The 19,044-nt window shown below is 35.7% G+C and overlaps 1 protein-coding gene and 1 non-coding gene across 2 annotated transcripts in view; one reads left to right on the forward strand and one right to left on the reverse strand.

Moving 5' to 3' along the window:
• The window catches only part of LOC129405964 (uncharacterized), a 390,594-nt gene that overhangs the window by 118,174 nt on the left and 253,376 nt on the right, over positions 1-19,044 (forward strand). The gene's annotated exons all lie outside the window — the stretch shown is intronic.
• On the reverse strand, positions 3,055-3,191 carry LOC129406312 (small nucleolar RNA SNORA70). The gene has a single exon (XR_008630923.1). It is a non-coding gene; the product is annotated as a small nucleolar RNA SNORA70 (small nucleolar RNA).

Genomic DNA, 19,044 nt, shown 5'->3' on the forward strand with positions numbered 1-19,044 from the left:
TTGCATGATTTAGGCATAATAGCACCTGACAGCAGTAGAGAAACAGTCTTTCATAAAGAATTTATGGATTTTTCAGAATGCTATCTGGGATGCCACCTCTGCCCACATCACTGATTCATGAGTTCAGCTTTGGCAAGACAGCCACAGAATTACTTTTCTACAGAAAACTGATAACTTCTTAAGAAAGAAGAGGGTCAGCCTGACACCGGGTGAATATCATCCAACATAAAACCCAAATGCTATAACACTATAAAAAGTCATCAAGTATTTTATAAAATGAGGTGTTTGCTTCTTGAATTCTATCAGGCTGCAATTTTTACTCTGATTACCTAAATTTTCTTTGTCTGTCTCTCAACTATTCCCTGCCTATAGCTTATCACTTTCCTTTTAAAGGGAATTTGATGTTCTATCAATTTCACTGTTCTTTAGGACGCTGGTTTTAGCAGATAGTATCCTAAAATAAACAGAAAAATCGGAACAACAAAAACAATATCAAAAAGTATTTGCTTCTCTTCAGAATTTGCTGAAGTCTGAAGATCTTCCCACAGTTGATGACATTAGGGAAGATTTAGATTTATTTGTGTCTCATGACTTTTTAAATCTTTTTAAAGCTTTTTCTAAAAGTGGCTATTCTTTGGTTTATAACTTGAATGACAGATCAAAAATTCTTTTTAAAAAAAATATTTTTAGTGAAGCAGGTAGGTTTATATTGAATGAAATTTGCTTAGAAGGATGAGAGGAAAGAAAGGGAGGAAATGTGTTAAAGAGAGAACATACACTTCTTGAGAGTGGAAATAAGCAAGCAAAGAAACATAGAGACCAAAAATATCAGATACATGTTCAAGGAGAACACGGACTTGAAGACAAAGCAACAGATATAAAAATTCTTTCTGACATTTTTAGTTCTACTCCGAGTTTAATTATTGACACATGCCAACTCATTTCTAAGATTTAAAATAGACTGTTGAGAGTAATATATTTAAATATTATTTGGGAGTAGTTATTTCTATATAGAATAATACTTCCTTATCATTGAATTATAGAAGAAGAATCAAAATCTAACAACAGTGTTATCATCATTTTGCATATGATTCTATTTCCCCAGTACTTTAAACTATTTTTAAACAAGGAAAAAGAATTGTGTAAATGAAATTAGGGGAACTTGGAGTACGGAAAGGAGAGTGGTGAGTGCCTTGGGTTCTTAGATGGTCGTTAAATGCAGTATATCAAAATTTGATATAACAGTATATCAAAACTGTAACCATTAACAACATTATAATCATAAAATCTAAACTAAATAATAAAAAAGGAAAAGAAAAATAGAATGAGTACTGTTTTGGGACCTTGTAACCAAAGGCCAATCTGAAGACCACCAGGGAAGTTCTTAATAATACAAAATGTTGGCCCTAGCCTAAATGTACTGAATCATAATCTATTACCACAATTTCCACATGAATTTAATGCATATTAAAATGCAGTCCTAGAGACCATAATGGATCTTATTATACAGATACTTCTGGACAATATTTAAATGTAAAATATTATTATTAATTGAGCATAAGTGCAAGCAATCTGACTCTAACATTATAAGTGATTATAATTTTCTCAAGTAAATTAAGATGAAATGGACAAGTAATTGATCAGAGTTTAAATCTAGATATGACTTACTGATGTTTGTTTTAAATTATGTATTCTGAAAACAGAAATCTTTTTTTTAGTATTTGGGGTATTATTAAAAGATTAATCAAGTTTAGGTTTTTAGTTTCTACTATTTTATTAAATAAATAAAAATTAAGTGAATTTTTACTTCCTACTATTAGTTGAAAGTCATAACAAAGATTTATAATGTAGAACCAATGCTACTGGCATGTAAACAAGTTCAACAGAATTTACAACGTGTATGTCTTAAAGACTTCATTAAAAGTGTTAACATCATATCATAATTTTGTTTATCTGCTACTCAAGGGAATACTAATGATAATACCATTTCTAAAATACTGTGATATAAGGCATAATTCAGAAAAAATAAAGATTTCAACAATAAAATTGAATGGACAAGAAAAAAGCATAAGAACAAGATTAATGTTAAGGTAAAGTATCTCCACATTTCTTTGTATGTATTAAAAAGCCCTTTAAAACATTCATAATATTACTGATAGTATGTGAGACATTATGAACTTTTAAAATGGAATACACTAATGTGAAATATTCCAGAAAAAAAAGTCAGGAAAGATATATGTCATTGATTTTTGCCTAAGTAATAGTCCCGCCAATATAACATGGCAGAAACCTACAGACATGCTCTGTAGGAACCACTCAACATAAGTGTGAATTATTAATGTAGAGACTAAATATTATAAGAGAACAGTTGCAATTAGAGGTAATGATCTTCATAAGAAATTTAACTCAGAGCTATAATTTGAATGTGAAAATATTTTAATTTCCAGGAAATCTTGGGGCAGTTTACTAGGACAACCAAGACACTTTCAAAAATTAAGAGGCATATGTTTCTCTTTCTTATAAACTAGTTCTCATGAAAAGGTTCCAGGAGTAGTCACTTTTTTTGTTGTTGTTTGAAGAAGTCAGACTTATTGTGGTTGGTGCTCTGGAGTTTGGAGCAAAGACTGGGGGCAGGAGTAGCCCTGAGGTTCTCAGGAGTGCAAAGCCAGACATTTGTCCAGAGCCCCATGATTCGGGATTTACATGACCCACAGCCTTTCGGGATGAGCCACTTTTCTTGTACATATCTTCAAAATCATTTGCACTGCATTTGGTAAAGCCCCACTTCGTGGAGATGTGGAACTTCTGTAGACAGGGAACTTGAACTTGGCATTGTGCAAAGACACAATCATAGGGTCTGTGGGTTGATGCATGTGGACATGATTTGTCCAGTGTGGAGCTTGGCAACCATACCCTGGGACTTTACAAACCTACACACACACACACACACACACACACACACACACACACACACACACATCCACCATCCACCACCAATAGCTGTTTGGAGCCTTATTTGGGTCCAGCATGAGAGTATAAATGTCCACTCCAGTGGATTGTTCCACAGGTCTTTTAGAACAGTCCAAATAAGTCACAGACTGTCTGCTCTGCAGAAGAGCTACTTGCTTCCTTCAGCCCTTGCACACCAGACCCCAGGAGGCAGATAGCATTTTCGGCTTAATCAGCTGAATTTTATTCATGTTTTTTTAATAGCTCAGAAATAATGATCTTAAGGGAATTCAAACAAGAGTCTTAATATATATGAAAAAGAAAGGACAAATCTTCAGTTCTAAACGTTTTGTTGAAAGACTCAGGCCACACCTTTCTATATGCAAACAATGAGACAGAGGAAAGGGACATGAAAAAAGCAATCCCATTCAAAATTGTGCCCCAGAAAATCAAATATCTTGGAATCAGCTTAACTAAAGAAGTAAAGGACCTCTACAAAGAAAACTATATAACTCTACTCCATGAAATAAAAGAGGACATGAGGAAATGGAAACATATCCCCTGCTCATGGATAGGGAGAATAAACATTGTCAAAATGGCAATACTCCCAAAAGCATTATACAGATTTAACGCGATCCCTATAGGGATACCCATGGCATTCTTCAAAGAAGCAGAGCAAGCAATCCTGAAATTTATATGGAACAATAAACGCCCACGGATAGCTAAAACAATTCTTGGGAAAAAGATGATGGGAGGCATCACCCTCCCCAACCTTAAACTCTACTACAAAGCGGTAACAATTAAAACAGCATGGTACTGGAACAAAGGCAGAGCTGCAGACCAATGGAACAGGGTGGAATATCCCCACACACAACCTCAAATGTATGATCATCTAATCTTTGATAAAGGAGCAAGAGATGTGAAGTGGATCAAGGAAAGTCTCTTTAACAAATGGTGCTGGCACAACTGGACAATCACATGCAAAAAGATGGGCTTAGAACTCGACCTGACACCATGCACAAAAGTCAGATCAAAATGGATTAAAGACCTCAACATCAGACCACAAACCATAAGGTACATTGAAGACAAGGTCGGCAAAACCCTCCACGATATTGAAGATAAAGGTATCTTCAAAGATGACACGGAACTAAGCAATCTAGTAAAAACAGAGATCAACAAATGGGACTACATTAAACTAAAAGGCTTCTGCACCGCAAAAGATACAGTGACCAGAATACAAAGACTATCTACAGAATGGGAAAGGATATTTACACAATACCCATCAGATAAGGGGTTGATATCAAGGGTATATAAAGCACTGGTTGAACTCTACAAGAAGAAAACATCCAACCCCATCAAAAAATGGGGCGAAGAAATGAACAGAAACTTTACCAAGGAAGAGATACGAATGGCCAAAAGGCACATGAAAAAGTGCTCTACATCTCTAATCATCAGAGAGATGCAGATCAAAACAACCATGAGATACCACCTCACACCACAGAGACTAGCACACATCCAAAAGAACAAAAGCAACCGCTGTTGGAGAGGATGTGGGGAGAAAGGGACCCTTCTACACTGCTGGTGGGAATGCCGGCTAGTTCAGCCCTTTTGGAAAACAGTATGGACGATTCTCAAAAAACTAGAGGTTGAGCTCCCATTTGACCCAGCAATACCAAGCTGGGAATATATCCCAGAAAAGCCAAAAAGTATAGTCGAAGTGACATATGCACTTATATGTTCACCGCAGCACTGTTTACAATAGCCAGAATCTGGAAAAAACCCGAGTGCCCTAGAACAGATGACTGGTTGAAGAAACTCTGGTACATCTATACAATGGAATACTATGCAGCTGTTAGAAAAAATGAGGTCATGACGTTTGCATATAAGTGGATCAACATGGAAAGTATCATGCTAAGTGAAATGAGTCAGAAAGAGAGAGACAGACATAGAAAGATTGCACTCATCTGTGGAATATAGAATAATAGACTATAAGACTAACACCCAAGAATAGTAGAAATAAGTACCAGGAGAATATTTCCATGGCTTGGAGGCTGGTCTCTCATTCTGGGTAACTCAGGGAAGGGACCACCAAGTAAAATGTGGTTGGAGGACATGTGGGGGAAGGGTGAGGCGGGTGGAATACAGACTAGAGACTGAACACAATGGCCACTCAACACCTCTATTGCAAACCACAACACCTAATCAGAGAGAGAGAACAAAAGGGAATTCCCTGCCACAGTGGCAGGGTGGGGTGGGGGGAGACGGGTCTAGGGAGGGGGGGGTGGGGGGAGACGGGTCTGGGGAGGGGGGGAGGGATGTTGGGTTTACGGGTGGTGGAGAATGGGCACTGGTGAAGGGATGGGTTATTGAACTTTGTATGGGGGAAGCATGAGCACAAAGATGTATGGATCTGTAACTGTACCCTCACGATGACTCTCTAATTAAAAATAAACTAATAAAAAAAAAAAGAAAGACTCAGGCCACAAACTTCCACCTTTCCACAGGAAAGCACAGTTTTATCAGAGTATGTCATATATAAATAATGTTTCTATTTTTTAAATTTTTTTATGATAAATAATTTGCTTCTTCTTGAGTAATCATTACCAGTGACATCAACTTTAAGTCATTTGTAAGTATCTATTGAAGCAGATTATCAAAGAGTTCATTGAATTTGCCTCTGAGATGTCTACATGAAGATTCCTTGTGCAAGTATCATAAATTACATTATTCATGTATGTAACTGTAAGCCAAAAAAGAGACTTGATATTTTAAATTGGGTTCAAGTCACTAAATTAAATACAGTAGTGTCAGGATGCCTGCAAACATACATACAAAGGTGTACACCTTGATTATCTCTGCAGGATTTAAAATTAGACACTTTGAACCTCCAACCTTCACCTACACTTAAGCCAAACATGATGGTAGGGCTGCCTTCAGACTAATTGTGTAGGAATTAGAGTTTTGAGATAGAATTACTGTCAAGATAGTTACTTGTCAAGTCTATTTATTCTCAAGACAGATAAAGACAGAATTACTTCCTGTCAAGTTTTTCGTTTTCCATTAGGATGGGAGCATGCAGTGTCAAGGAATGGGATTTCCAGTTAGAAACTGTTTATTCATAAATGAGGGTATGAAGGAGAGAAGAATGTGCAACACCTTTTATTTGGAAAATTCTAAAGATGGAGAGATTGAGCTACAGTTTCACTGATAGGAGTCAAGGGAGATTCTTCTTATTCATACTAGACTCTACTGAATGTGACCAAAAATGGATGATCAAGAATGGACTTTTCTTAAGAGTTCTGTTGGGACATGGGTGGTCCTAAGAGAGATAATTGTATGCCCTAAAACTATAATGATCTACCAAGAAATAATGAAGAAATGTCTGAGATAAAAGTGCTATCGTACTGAAGGTGCCATCCGAACAGGGGAGGGTCACCAGCACTATGTGCAATAACTTTTGACACCAGTACCATAACCTTGAACACTCTTCCAACCCTTTTACCTCAACCAGATAAAAGTAGTTGTAAATAAGTATTGCTTAAAGTATCAGTAGAAAGAATTTTTGTGGGATATTGTACCAGAAACATAGAGTAGGAGAGCAATATCAACTTATGTTAAAGGAACCATCTAAGATAATTTAGGGTTTTTCCCCCCCAAAGAACATTCAGGTTTAGAGGTAGAAGTTTTTGTTTAGACATAGTTGCAAGTTTGGGTGATAAAGTCTCAGAAATGTGACTATAACTTAATTTTGTGTAACTGTGTGACAATCTTCAGAGTGACTTACCATTTATCATTTCAATTGGCAGACTATGAGTGACACATTATATCCTCCCCCAAATTTATTTTAAACCATTTATATTATTTTTAATCTTTTAAATATCCCATGTTTGTTTCTGCACCTAAAAAATAGTGTTGGTATTTGCATTAGTTTACTCAGTTTTTTTTACACCTTGTGGATTTTGACAAATGCATAATGATATTTATTTACCCTTATAATTTCACTAGTGTCTTCTATTATATTTTCAAAGTAAAAAAGTTGCCATAATTTTGCATAAACTATGCATATTTTTGAATTTTGTGTTTTAAAGAAACTTCCTGCAAAACTGGTTTAAGGGTGCGATGCATTCCTTAAGCCATTGTCCATGAAGCTTTTATTGCTCGTTCGAATCTGTATGATAGTCTAGCTAGACAGTGTTCTTGGTGACATATTTGGTTCACTGATTTGTTTTTCACTATAGTCCTCCATTTTATTTCACCCCATAAAGTCTTATTTGATAGATTTGTATCAATTAATCTTGTTGGAGTTCCTCTGTATGAACATTCCTTTCTTGATCTTCATATATCCAATATTTTGTCTCTTTCTTAAGCTTTGTCATCCTTCTTATGATGTGTCTGGAAGATATTTTTTTATTTGAATCTCAGCTTTTGCTGAGACCCTTTGGGCCTCTTGTATCTGGGAGCCTGAAGACTTAGCTCTGGGAAATTCTCATGTATAATTTTTTTTTGAAGGTGACTAAATTCACCTTCCTATTCCTCAGTGACTCCAATGATTCTACATCGTTTCTCTTGAACTCATCCCTGGATAATCTAGTGTTCTGTTCATTTCTTTTCATACTTTTAAAAAAAATATTGAATCACCATGAGATAGTTACAAGCTTTCATGTTTGGGTTACCATCACACAATAATCAAACACCCATCTCCTTCCACCAGTGCACATTCCCCACCACCAATATCCCCGGTATACCCCCCTTTTCCACCCTCCCCCTGCCTCTATGGCAGAAAATATTCCCCATACTCTCTCTCTAATTTTGGGCATTATGGCTTGCAACACAGATACAGAGAGGTCATCATGTTTGGTCCATTACTACTTATGGCATGCATCTCCCATCCGACTGATTCCTCCAGCCATCATTTTCTTAGTGATCCCTTCTATATTCCATCTGCCTTCTTCCCTCTGCACATGAAGTAGTCTTCTAGCTATGGGGCAATCCTCCTGACCCTAGTATCTACTGTTCTTGGGTGTCAGCTTCATGTGACATTATTCTATACTCCACAAATGAGTTTCTTCCTTCTATGCCTGTCCCTCTTTCTGACTCATATCACTAAGCCTGATACTCTCGATGTCTATCCATTTATAAGCAAATCAGAGGATTTCATCTCTCCTAACAGCTGCATAGTATTCCATTGTGTAGATGTATCAAAGCTTCCTTAACCAGTCATCTGTTCTAGGGCACTTGGGTTTTTTCCAGATTTTGGTTATTGTGAACAGTGCTGCAATGATCATACAGGCACATATGTCATTTCTACTGTGCTTTTTTGCATCCTCAGTATTGCAACGTAATATAGAAGCTCAATTTCTAGTTTTTGAAGGACTGTCCATATTGTTTTCCAGAAAGGATGGACCAGTTGGCATTACCACCAACGATGAAAGAGTGTTCCTTTTTCCCAACATCCACATACTGGTTGCTTTTGTTCTTTTGAATGTGTGCCAGTCTCTGTGGTGTGAGAAGTTATCTCATTGTTGTTTTCATTTGCATCTCCCTGATGACTAGCTATGTGAGGCATTTTTTCATGTGCCTTTGGGCCATTTGTATTTCTTTTTTGAGGAAACTTCTGTTCATTTCTTCTCCCCATTTTTTGATGGGGTTGGAGGTTTTTTCTTATACAATTATACTAGTGTCTTGTATGTCCTTGACATTAATTCCTTATCAGATGGGTGTTGGGTAAATATTCTTTCCCGTTCTGTGGGCTCTTTCTGTATTTTGGTCAGTGTTTCTTTGGAAGTGCGGACACTTCTTAGTTTGATGTGGTTCCAATTGTTTATAATCGCTACCACTTGCATGATCAGTGCTGTTTCATCCTTAAAGATGCTTTTAGCTTCAATGTCATGGAAGGTTCTGCCTACATTTTCTTCTATGGACCACATAGATTCATGTCTGATATTGAGATCTTTTATCCACTTTGATCTTCCTTTTGTGCCTGGCACTAGATAGAGGTCAGAGTTCAATTTTTGCAGCTATCTATCCAGTTTTCCCAGCACCACTTGTTGAAGAATCTTTCCTTGTTCCACTTCACATTTCTTGCTCCTTGTCAAAGATTAAGGGCCATAAATTTGGGGGTCTGTGATAGGATATTCAACTCCATTCCATTGGTCTGCAGGTCTGTTTCTAGCCCAAATACCATGCTGTTTTAATTACTACTACTTTGTATTAGAGTTTTAAGTTGGGGAAGGTGATGTCATCCATCTTCTTTTTCCAAAGGATTGCTTTAGCTATTCATGGGGGCTTATTGTTCCATATGAATTTCAGGAGTATTTTGTCTATTGTTTTGAAAAATATCATGGGTATACTGATAGAGACAATATTACATTTGTATGGTGCTTTGGGCAGTATTGCCATTTATATAATGTTAATTCTCCCTATCCATGAGCAGGGGATATGTCTCCATTTCCAAGTGTCCTCTTTTATTTCTTCAAGTACTTTTTTTGTAACTATCCCTGGATGTGTCCTTCACCTCGTTGGTTAAGCTTATTCTAAGGTACTTGATTTTCTGAAGTTTCCCGTACTATTGTGAACGGGATTTTTTTTAATGTCTCTTTCTTCTCTTTCATTATTTGTATATAAGAAAATCATGAACTTTTTGGTGCTGATTTTGTAGCCTCCCACTTTACTATATTGACCTATTGTTTTTAGAAGCTTTTCTGTAGAGTCTTTAGGGTTTTCTAAGTATAGTATCAAATCGTCTGCAAATAGTGATAACTTTACCTCTTCCTTTCCTATCTGTAAGCCCTTGATATCTTTTTCTTGTCTAACTGCTATGGCCAGGGATTCCAGTACTATATTGAATAGGAGTGGTGAAAGCGGGCAACCTTGTCTTGTGCCAATCTTAGAGGGAAGGCTTTTAGTTTTCCCCATTGAGAATAATACTTGTTGTGGGCTTGTGGTAGATGGCTTTGACTATATTAAAGAAAGTTCCTTTGATGCCCATTGTGCTGAAATGGGTGCTGAATCTTGTCAAATGCTTTCTCTGCATTTATAGATATGATCACATGATTTTTATTATTTCTTTTATTGATATGATGAATTCTTTTGATTGACTTGCGAATGATAAACCATCCTTGCATCCCTGGGATGAATACTACTTGGTCATGGTATATGATCTTTTTGATGAGTCATTGGATTCTATTTGCTAATATTTTGTTGATAATCTTTGCATCTGAGTTCATTAGGGATATAGGTCTGAAGTTCTCTATATTTGTGGTATCACTGTCTGCTTTTGGTATCAGGGTGATATTTGCTTCATAGAAATTGGAAGTGTTTTTGATACTTCAATTTCCTGGAAAAGCTTGAAGAGGATTGGGAGTAAGTCCTTTTTAAAGATTTGGAAGAATTCACTAGTGAATCCATCTGGGCCAGGACTTTTGTGCTTGGGAATACTTTTTATTACCGTTTCAATTTCCTTGATGGTAATAGGTCTGTTCAGGTATTCCAGGTCTTCTTGGTTCATCTTGGGAGGCTATAGGAATCTAGAAATTTATCCATTTCCTTGAGCTTTTCGTGTTTTGTGGCATAAATATTATCAAAGTAATCTCTGAGGATCCTTTGAATCTCTGTATTTTCTACTGTAATGTCCCCTTTTCATTTCTTATTTGGTTGATTAGGGTTTTCTCTTTCCCTTTTTTTTGTGAGTCTTGCTAGAGGTTTATAGATCTTTTTATTTTCTAAAAGAACCAGCTCTTGGTTTCATTGATCTTTGGATTGGTTTTTGGGTTTCCATCTCGTTAATTTCTGCTCTGAGTTTTATTACTTCCTTCCTCCTGTTGGGATTGGGCTCCTTTTGTTGGTCATTCTCCAAGATTTTAGGCTGTGAGGGTAGGTTACTTATGTGAGCTCGATCCTCCTTCCTGAGGAATGCTTGTAGAGCTATAAACTTTCCTCATAACACAGCTTTTGCTGTGTCCCTTAAGTTTTGGTAACTCGTGCCCTCATTTTCATTTGTTTCCAGGATTTTTTTGTTTTCCTCTTTGATTTCCTTTCTAAGCCACTCGTTGTCCAGTAGTGATGTGTTTAATTTCCAGATATTTGATTTAGTTTTCTGTTTGTGATTTACTTCTAATTTCTGTGCATTGTGGTCTGAGAAGATTGTTGATACAATTTCTATCTTCTTAATTTTATGGAGGAATGTTTTGTGGCTCAGCATGTGATCTATCTTGGAGAATGCTCCATGCACACTTTAGAAGAATGTGTATTCAGATTTTTGAGGGTGAAGTTTTCTGTATATATCTACTAAGTCCCTTTCTTCCATTTTTTCCCTCAGATGAAGTATGTCCTTGCTAAGCTTGAGTCTGATTGATCTATGAGTAGGTGATAAAGCAGTGTTGAAGTCTATCATTAGTATTGTGTTGCTATCAATGTCTTTCTTCAAGTCTATGAGTAGTTGTTTTAAGTACTTTGCTGGTCCCTCATTAGGTGCATATATATTTAGTATTGTAAGTTCTTCCTGTTGTACAGATCCCTTTATCAATAATAAATGACCTTCACTGTCTCTTCTGAACTTCTTCAGTTTGAAATCAATGTGGTCTGATTCTAGGATGGTTACCCCAGGTTTTTTATGGGAATTGTTTGCCTGTAGGATTGTTTTCCAGCCTTTGACTTTGAGCATGTGTTTCCTCTGACTGTTGAGATGTGTTTCTTACAGGCAGCAGAATGTTGGGTTCAATTTTCTAATCCATCCTACCACTCTGAGTCCTCTCATTGGTGCGTTTAGTCCATTGACATTGAGAGAGATTATTGTTATGGGGTTTTCTCCCATTTTTCTGCTAAAATTTGGTGTATTTGAGGGTCCTATCTTGTCTTTAAAGTAGCCCATTCAGTTGTTTTTGTAACCATGGTTTTGAGTCACACCCAGTGATGCTCAGGGCTTAACCCTTGCTCAGCACTCAGGATCAGAGGACCAATGAGGTTGCTTAGTCAGTTCATGTGAATGGCCAAAGGCCTACCCGCTATAGTATTGCTCTAAATACTCTCTTGAGTTTTTTTATATCACCTAATACTATTCATTTCTTTAACTTCTAATTGTTATTCTCCAAGTCTGCTCTCATGCTTTCTTGTGCTTTGCTTACTACTTATATCATCATTTCTTTGAGTTCATTGAACATCCTCAACACGGTGTTTCTGTTGTCACTATTTGAGAGGTTACCAAACTAGTTGGTACTGATAGAGCTTTCTGATATAATTTTCACTCACTGTTCTTTGTGGGGTTCTATAATGCTTCTTTGTTCTGCTTGCTCTGCTCTGAAGATGAAAATTTATACTATGCTCCACTGTAGGTATATGAGAGATGAAGCTGAGTGTTTTAATTTTTCTTCTCTGCCAGTCTTCACCCAATGGCTGTACAGTTTGAGTAGAACTGCAGTTTGCAGGCTTCAGGGTACAAGCAATGGCATGCACAGATTGGGGCATGGGATGTGGATGTGACAGTGAAGAAATAATGAACAAGCACTGGAAGGGTTGACATGTGGATGCGGGCTGGCTATGATTGCAAAGGATGAGTGTTGAGGCTACATGGACCCAGACAGAAGGGAGGGGACTCTTCTTCAAGGCTCCAAGGATGTCAGCCAGTTAGAAGGTTGACTTCACGTGTGTAGAGGATCTGAAACCTGAATATGGGCCTGCAGAAATAGTAGCAGTGGTTTGTTGGTAATTTATTTTTAATCTCATTTCAATGTGGTACTACAAAATTAAAACAGTATAAAAGGCCTACAGTGGGACACTTTAAAGATTTGGCTCAGTGGTATTATTTAGCAATAGAATGATAGTTGTAAGAAAAAAAATGATTGAAAGATTTTATAGGATTCCTTAGCTAAAGTCACCAGACTTGAAGGACTATCAATATTCACTGATATTCAAGGGTAAGGATGAGTCATTATTATCTTAAAATGGGCATTAATTCAAATAGTTAATCAGAGAGTCACTGAAACATTTTATCTAATCCTTTTCCCCAGAGAAATGACAAATTAAGTCTTTCCCAGAAATGTCTAGAGTTTGAAAAATTTTTCTTTCTTTCAGGGATCCTATTTTTTTCACTCATTGAGTGCAGTGCCAAGTTCACCTCAGGAATGAAGTGAAATAGTATTCTGTATAGGCATGTAAACACCGATGACTTTGGGAGGAGGTGTGGATGGGGCCTAAATAACTCCAAACTGTAGCCAGGTGAGAAAATACCTCCATGTGGACATATTTTAAAACTGAGGGGTGGCAATACCAGACTGACTATATCTGCCAGTTATTTCTTTTTTACACCTTCTATGTCACTATTTCTGTGAGAAGAGACAGAACAGGGACACATATATGGGAGAGGATAGGAAGGCAGAGGAATAGTGAGGAAAGCAATGATAGAGAGAATACATTTGTATTTTCCATTTTAGTTCAGGCTTTAACATTTTACTGGGTTGGGGTCAGAGAGATAATCTTGAGTTAAGGTATATATCTTGTGTATGACTGATTCCAGTTTAATCCCTGGTACCACATGGTCACCCTAATCACCAGACCTCTGTGCTGAAAATAACTTAACAGTTCTCAGGCCTTAAGTACTTCTTGGGAATCCAATTTTTTTTCAGTAATCTCGCTACATATAAAGAACAGATGATAAAAAATTGAAATATTTGGAGTAACCACATTATAACGGTTACAAAACCTGGAAAACAATTATTCATGCCTTAAAAATATATGTATGTATTTATGTGTTTATTTAAGATACATAAAATATTTATGAAAAGTGTTCTATATGCCGGATAGTTTCTTAAATATTTTACAAATCTTATCTTATTTTAATAATATACTTTTTCATGTTAAAATCAAATTATGAAAGATTTTTTCTGTATGTCTTATTTTAAATTTATCAGAGAGAAATTAGAATAAAAGATTACATTAACAAACATTTTACACTGCTAATGTCATTATTTGCATTTTGTATAAATACCTTTGCAAAATCACTTTACCTAGTGCTTTGATTTGAGCTAACAGCTGCTCTTGAAAAGACCTAGGAAAGTGTAGGTTACATTAGAATTTCACTTCTTTAAAGATTAAAAATATGCTAATAGCATTTTGTAAAGACAAAATTATACTTGAAATGCTCTTCGGACCCGTTTTAACATTCTTCTAAAATGCTAATTAAATATGTGCATGACTGGAGACCTATGAGAGTCAAAACAGCTATAAATTTTATACCCAGATGAGTATCAGGAAGATTCTGTATAAAGATAGTGGAGTTAGAATCCCTTCTGTAAAACTGGTAGCAAGTAAAAGGCTAATTCATATAAATAATATATAATCAATGCTTCATCTCAAAACACACAAAATAAAACATTTACAGAATTTGAAAAGTCAAATTTATGAGTGAACTACTTTAAAGTCACAATTAGTTGGAGTTTTTTCAACTTGACAACTTAATTCTCAATTACCAATTAACTCACACAAACATAGTAAATTGCATATAGTAAGTGAAATATTTGATTTGATTAATTTGTATATACATATGAAAACAATGTCAAATATGTTGTATGTATAGCTTCAAATATCATATAATTATATAACCTATCAAACCTATCAAATAGATCATGCATCATATGTATAAATAAAAATATATCTGTAAGTACATTTGTATGTTCATTTTAAAACATGACCAAATCACATTTTGAACTTTACCACCCCTTTAAAGGGTTTTCCTGCCTTTTTGCAATCTTTCTCTCCTCCATCTCACACCTGGCACCTTGTAAACTATTTCTAAAATTAAATTTTTTATAAATAGAGTTATAACAATTATTTACTATTATATTTTCACTTATGATACTGATAATTCGGATTATTTTGAATTAATTCATGGTTTTTATTGTGTTATCTACAGATCGTTCATTCTTTTTGCTAATTAGAATAAATTGAATGAATACGCCAGAATTTGTTATCCACCTATGATGGGCATTGGGTTATTTCTGATTGTTGGTTATTACAGATAAACAGCCAGAAACTTTGATACTGAACAGTTTATATATATATATATGTATATATATATGCATTTAATTTTATGATCAAATCTTGAGAGCTAAAGTGACTGGATCAGATAGTCAGTATTTGCTTAACTTACAAATAGAATTATTTGGGGGCTGGAGCAATAGCACAGCGGGTAGGGGTTTGCCTTGCACTCGGCCAACCCAGGTTCGATTCCCAGCATCCCATATGGTCCCCTGAGCACCGCCAGGCATAATTCCTGAGTGCATGAGTCAGGAATAAGCTCTGTGCATCGCCAGGTGTGACCCAAAAGAAAAATAAATAGAATTATTTAAGAAAATGAAATAATATTATCGTAAAATTATTATAGATATGAGAAGTTTAGTATTATAAATCAATGTCACTGTCACTGTCACTGTCATCCCATTGCTCATCGATTTGTTTGAGCAGGCACCAGTAATGTCTCTCATTGTGAGACTTATTGTTACTGTCTTTGGCATATCCAATGCTCCACGAGTAGCTTGCCAGGCTCTGCCGTGTGGGCTAGATACTCTCGATAGCTTGCCGGGCTCTCCGAGAGGGGCGGAGGAATTGAACACGGGTTGGCCTCGTAAAAGGTGAACGCCCTACCGCTGTGCTATTGCTCCAGCCCATAAATCAATGTAGAGACTGATAAAATGTATGTTATACAAATAAAGAAAACACAAAATATATACTTTTCAAATCTTATAAATGAAGCAAAATTACATGAAAATACTCAAACCAGAAGGCAGAAAATTAAAGGAAAAACAAATAACGGGACAGATAATAGGAGCAAATGGTAAATTAAAATTAAAATTCAAAAATGGTTACATTACATTAAAAATTCTATGTATATAACTTCTGTTTTACATTGATGAGTCTTTGGTTTTAATCCTGAACACCAAAAGCAAACTTCTAAAATTAATAATTTAAAGGCAATTGTTAGGTTGAATAAAAAACTAATCCCTAATTCCATGCTACCTATACAATTAAAATATATACACACATATAGGGCAAAAGTAAAAAACATAAAAATTAATTTATGAAAATCAATATAAATTATGGCGGGGTGGCCATATGAATAGACTTCAAAACTTGAAATAACTAGGGCTAATAAAAAGGAAGAATTCTTCCATATTTTCTCGAGATGGACTGGCCGTTTTACAGGAAGATAAACCCAAACAAAACATTTAAGTTCATTAACACCATACCAACAGAACTAAAAAACTAATGCACAGTTATAGAGACTTCAAAACTTCTTTTAGAAATTATTAAACAAACACTAAAGATATGCACAGTAGTATTAATCATTTTTGTTTAATCTATAGAACATTTCTACACAGGAGTAGGATTCACAGTCTTTTCACAAAACATTCAGGAAGATGAACTAAGGTAGGAAAGGAAAGAAGGGACCAACTATAGGTCACATAGGAAGTGTTGGAGGTTCTTGGGCACTTTATTATGGGTGAAGGTGCAGTAACGTTGTATATCAAACCGTAAATCTTAATAACACTATCATAACCATATTATAAAAACCATATCAGCAAAAAAATAATTAAAAGATAGACTTAAATTTGTTATATTCCTGCCAAGGGAGCAGGCCTGGGAATGGCAGTTACCCTAGGAACACTGGTGTTCAATTATAGTATGGGAACACTGTATGCCTGAAACAACTCTATTATAAACAACAACTTTGTAATTCTTTAATTGATGTCTTAATTTAAAATAAATAAATATATTTAAAAGATAAGCGAATTTCAAAGCAATAAAGAGTAAAATCTTGTCATGAAACCCTGACAAATGTAAAATAATTAAAATCACGAACCAGATGTTATCTGACCATAAGAGCCTAAGTCTTGCAATTAATAACAGTTATATATGCTAACATGCCAAGATATTTGGATATTAAGCAATAGGATATCTCTATGTCAAATAGAAACCCAAATCCGTTGTTTAAAAAGAACCAAAATTTTCAAATGCCTATCTAGATTTATAGTCTTAGAGTCATTTTAGAGTAAGTGAATTGATGCAAAGACTGTACAAATATTTGCAAAATATGTGAAATTCAATGTTCCCAAATGCTAATACCTTATGTAGCTTATTATTTCCTTTTCCTAAACATGAGCTTTATTTTTAAAAATGTGTGTGGGGGGGAGGGCGACTCCCAAGCTATGCTCAGGAGACTGTGGTACTACTGTCAGTGATTCTTGATCACGTAGTAGGATAATTCAGTGCTTTCTTTGGGGTTGATGTTATTGTTTGGGGTAAATTGGAATTGACCACACACCTAATGGTGATACTGAAGGTATTAGCCACACTGCTTGCTGGAGGTAGCATGTTAACATACTCAGATTTGGTGGACCAACATTTGTGCTCTTTTAGTTCTGACCTTTTCTTACATAATCTCTAGCGCTCACACTTCTAGTTGAGACACATACACTATGGTTGTTCTGCTCACTGAGGCCACTGTGTGATGCTCCCAAGAGTTGACCTGACATGATGTCAAACTCACAAGACGTCAAACTTCTCAGCCATGGAGACTACATATTGTTTAGTTGTGGTGCTTGTGAGGAATTGCATTGCTTTTTGTCATGCTTACACACAACAGGCCAGAAATGGGAGATGGCAGAAAGCAGAACTGTCAGGATTTCATTCAAAGCCTATAAGACATGGGATTTTAACTAACTTCCGCAGTTTGCAAAGAAATTGCTCTAAGTGACACCCACTATTCTATCAGGCCTATTTAAGTATCATATCTATTAACATATATATGTATATGTTGGTAATAGTTCACTATCACATTTGCTTTTTCCAAATATTTTCTTTCAGCCATGGCTTGTCTCAGTCCCTAGATATTATCTTTTACAGAGCAGTTTTTAATTTCAATTGTTATTTTATTCATTCATGAATTATGCAAACAGGAGTGCATCCAAGAAGTTATCATCATGTCCGGCTCATTTTGTTTTCCTCCTTTCTTGTCATCTAATAATTTTATAGTTTTGCCCTTTACATTAAGGGCCATGATTCATTTACAATGAATTCTAGTAAGGGGCATAAGGTCAATGTCTTGACTCATTTGTTAATTTCAAATGAAAATTTTGTTTCTATATACATTATAGCGTTTCTTGCACAATTAGTACTAAATTTATTTAAATCTGAATATTTGAGTTGGAAAGTTATATTTTGAAAAGCTAAGTGAAGAGAACTGCTGGCTTTTGACATTTTTATTTTCACATTGTCTAACAAATTTCAAAGTTTTGAAATTTAATTTTCATTTTAAGTTGCTTAAGGAGTTCAAAAATTTATTTCTTGTATTAAGAAAACATTCCATATCCTGTCTTCCTTCAAATACCATCACTTCGAAAGTATTTCTAAAAATATCTGAAAGACTAACTCGAGAAAAGTAAAAGTAGCATAAGAAAATAACTTACCTACATTTAATTTTGGTGACAGTGGATGACATCCATGTCATAGTGCTCAAATTTAAATATTCTAGAGTTAAATAATTCAATAAAGTTTATTTAATTTAATAATTCACTTTACAAATTATGGCCTGGAGTAGAGGTTGTAAACCTTTGATTTCTGGCAAGGGCCATTTGGATATCTATAATTCACAGGCCATATAATACAGGCAGGCATGCTGTGGGAAGCTTATATGAAATGTATGAAGGCCAGACACTTGTTTTCAACTGCCTTACACGGCCAGTGGGACCTGCTCTCAAAGCTCTGAAACCAATGGGAATGGTTGAACTGCAAGAACATTCCCAGAACCTGGATAGTGGCTAACAGAGTGGAGCAATGGGGGCTGACATCCTGGGTAGATTAATGATTGGCCATCACCAGTGGCTGGGTTTGGAACGTGGGATGTTGACACCTATGGAATCTAGACTAACAGCTGTTTTGTAATAATGGAATCTAGATAAATAATAGGCCATAGTGATGAGATCTACACAAATAATTTTGTTTCAGTTTATACCAGTCCTCCTCGTGTAATAATTGGTCTAATGTTTTGCCTCCCACTTACCACCTGTCTTTGTCCTGCTTGTATTGAATTCTGTTTGCCCCTAT

Source organism: Sorex araneus, chromosome 6 (assembly GCF_027595985.1).
Source record: "Sorex araneus isolate mSorAra2 chromosome 6, mSorAra2.pri, whole genome shotgun sequence".
In the NCBI taxonomy this organism is placed as follows: Eukaryota; Metazoa; Chordata; class Mammalia; order Eulipotyphla; family Soricidae; genus Sorex; species Sorex araneus.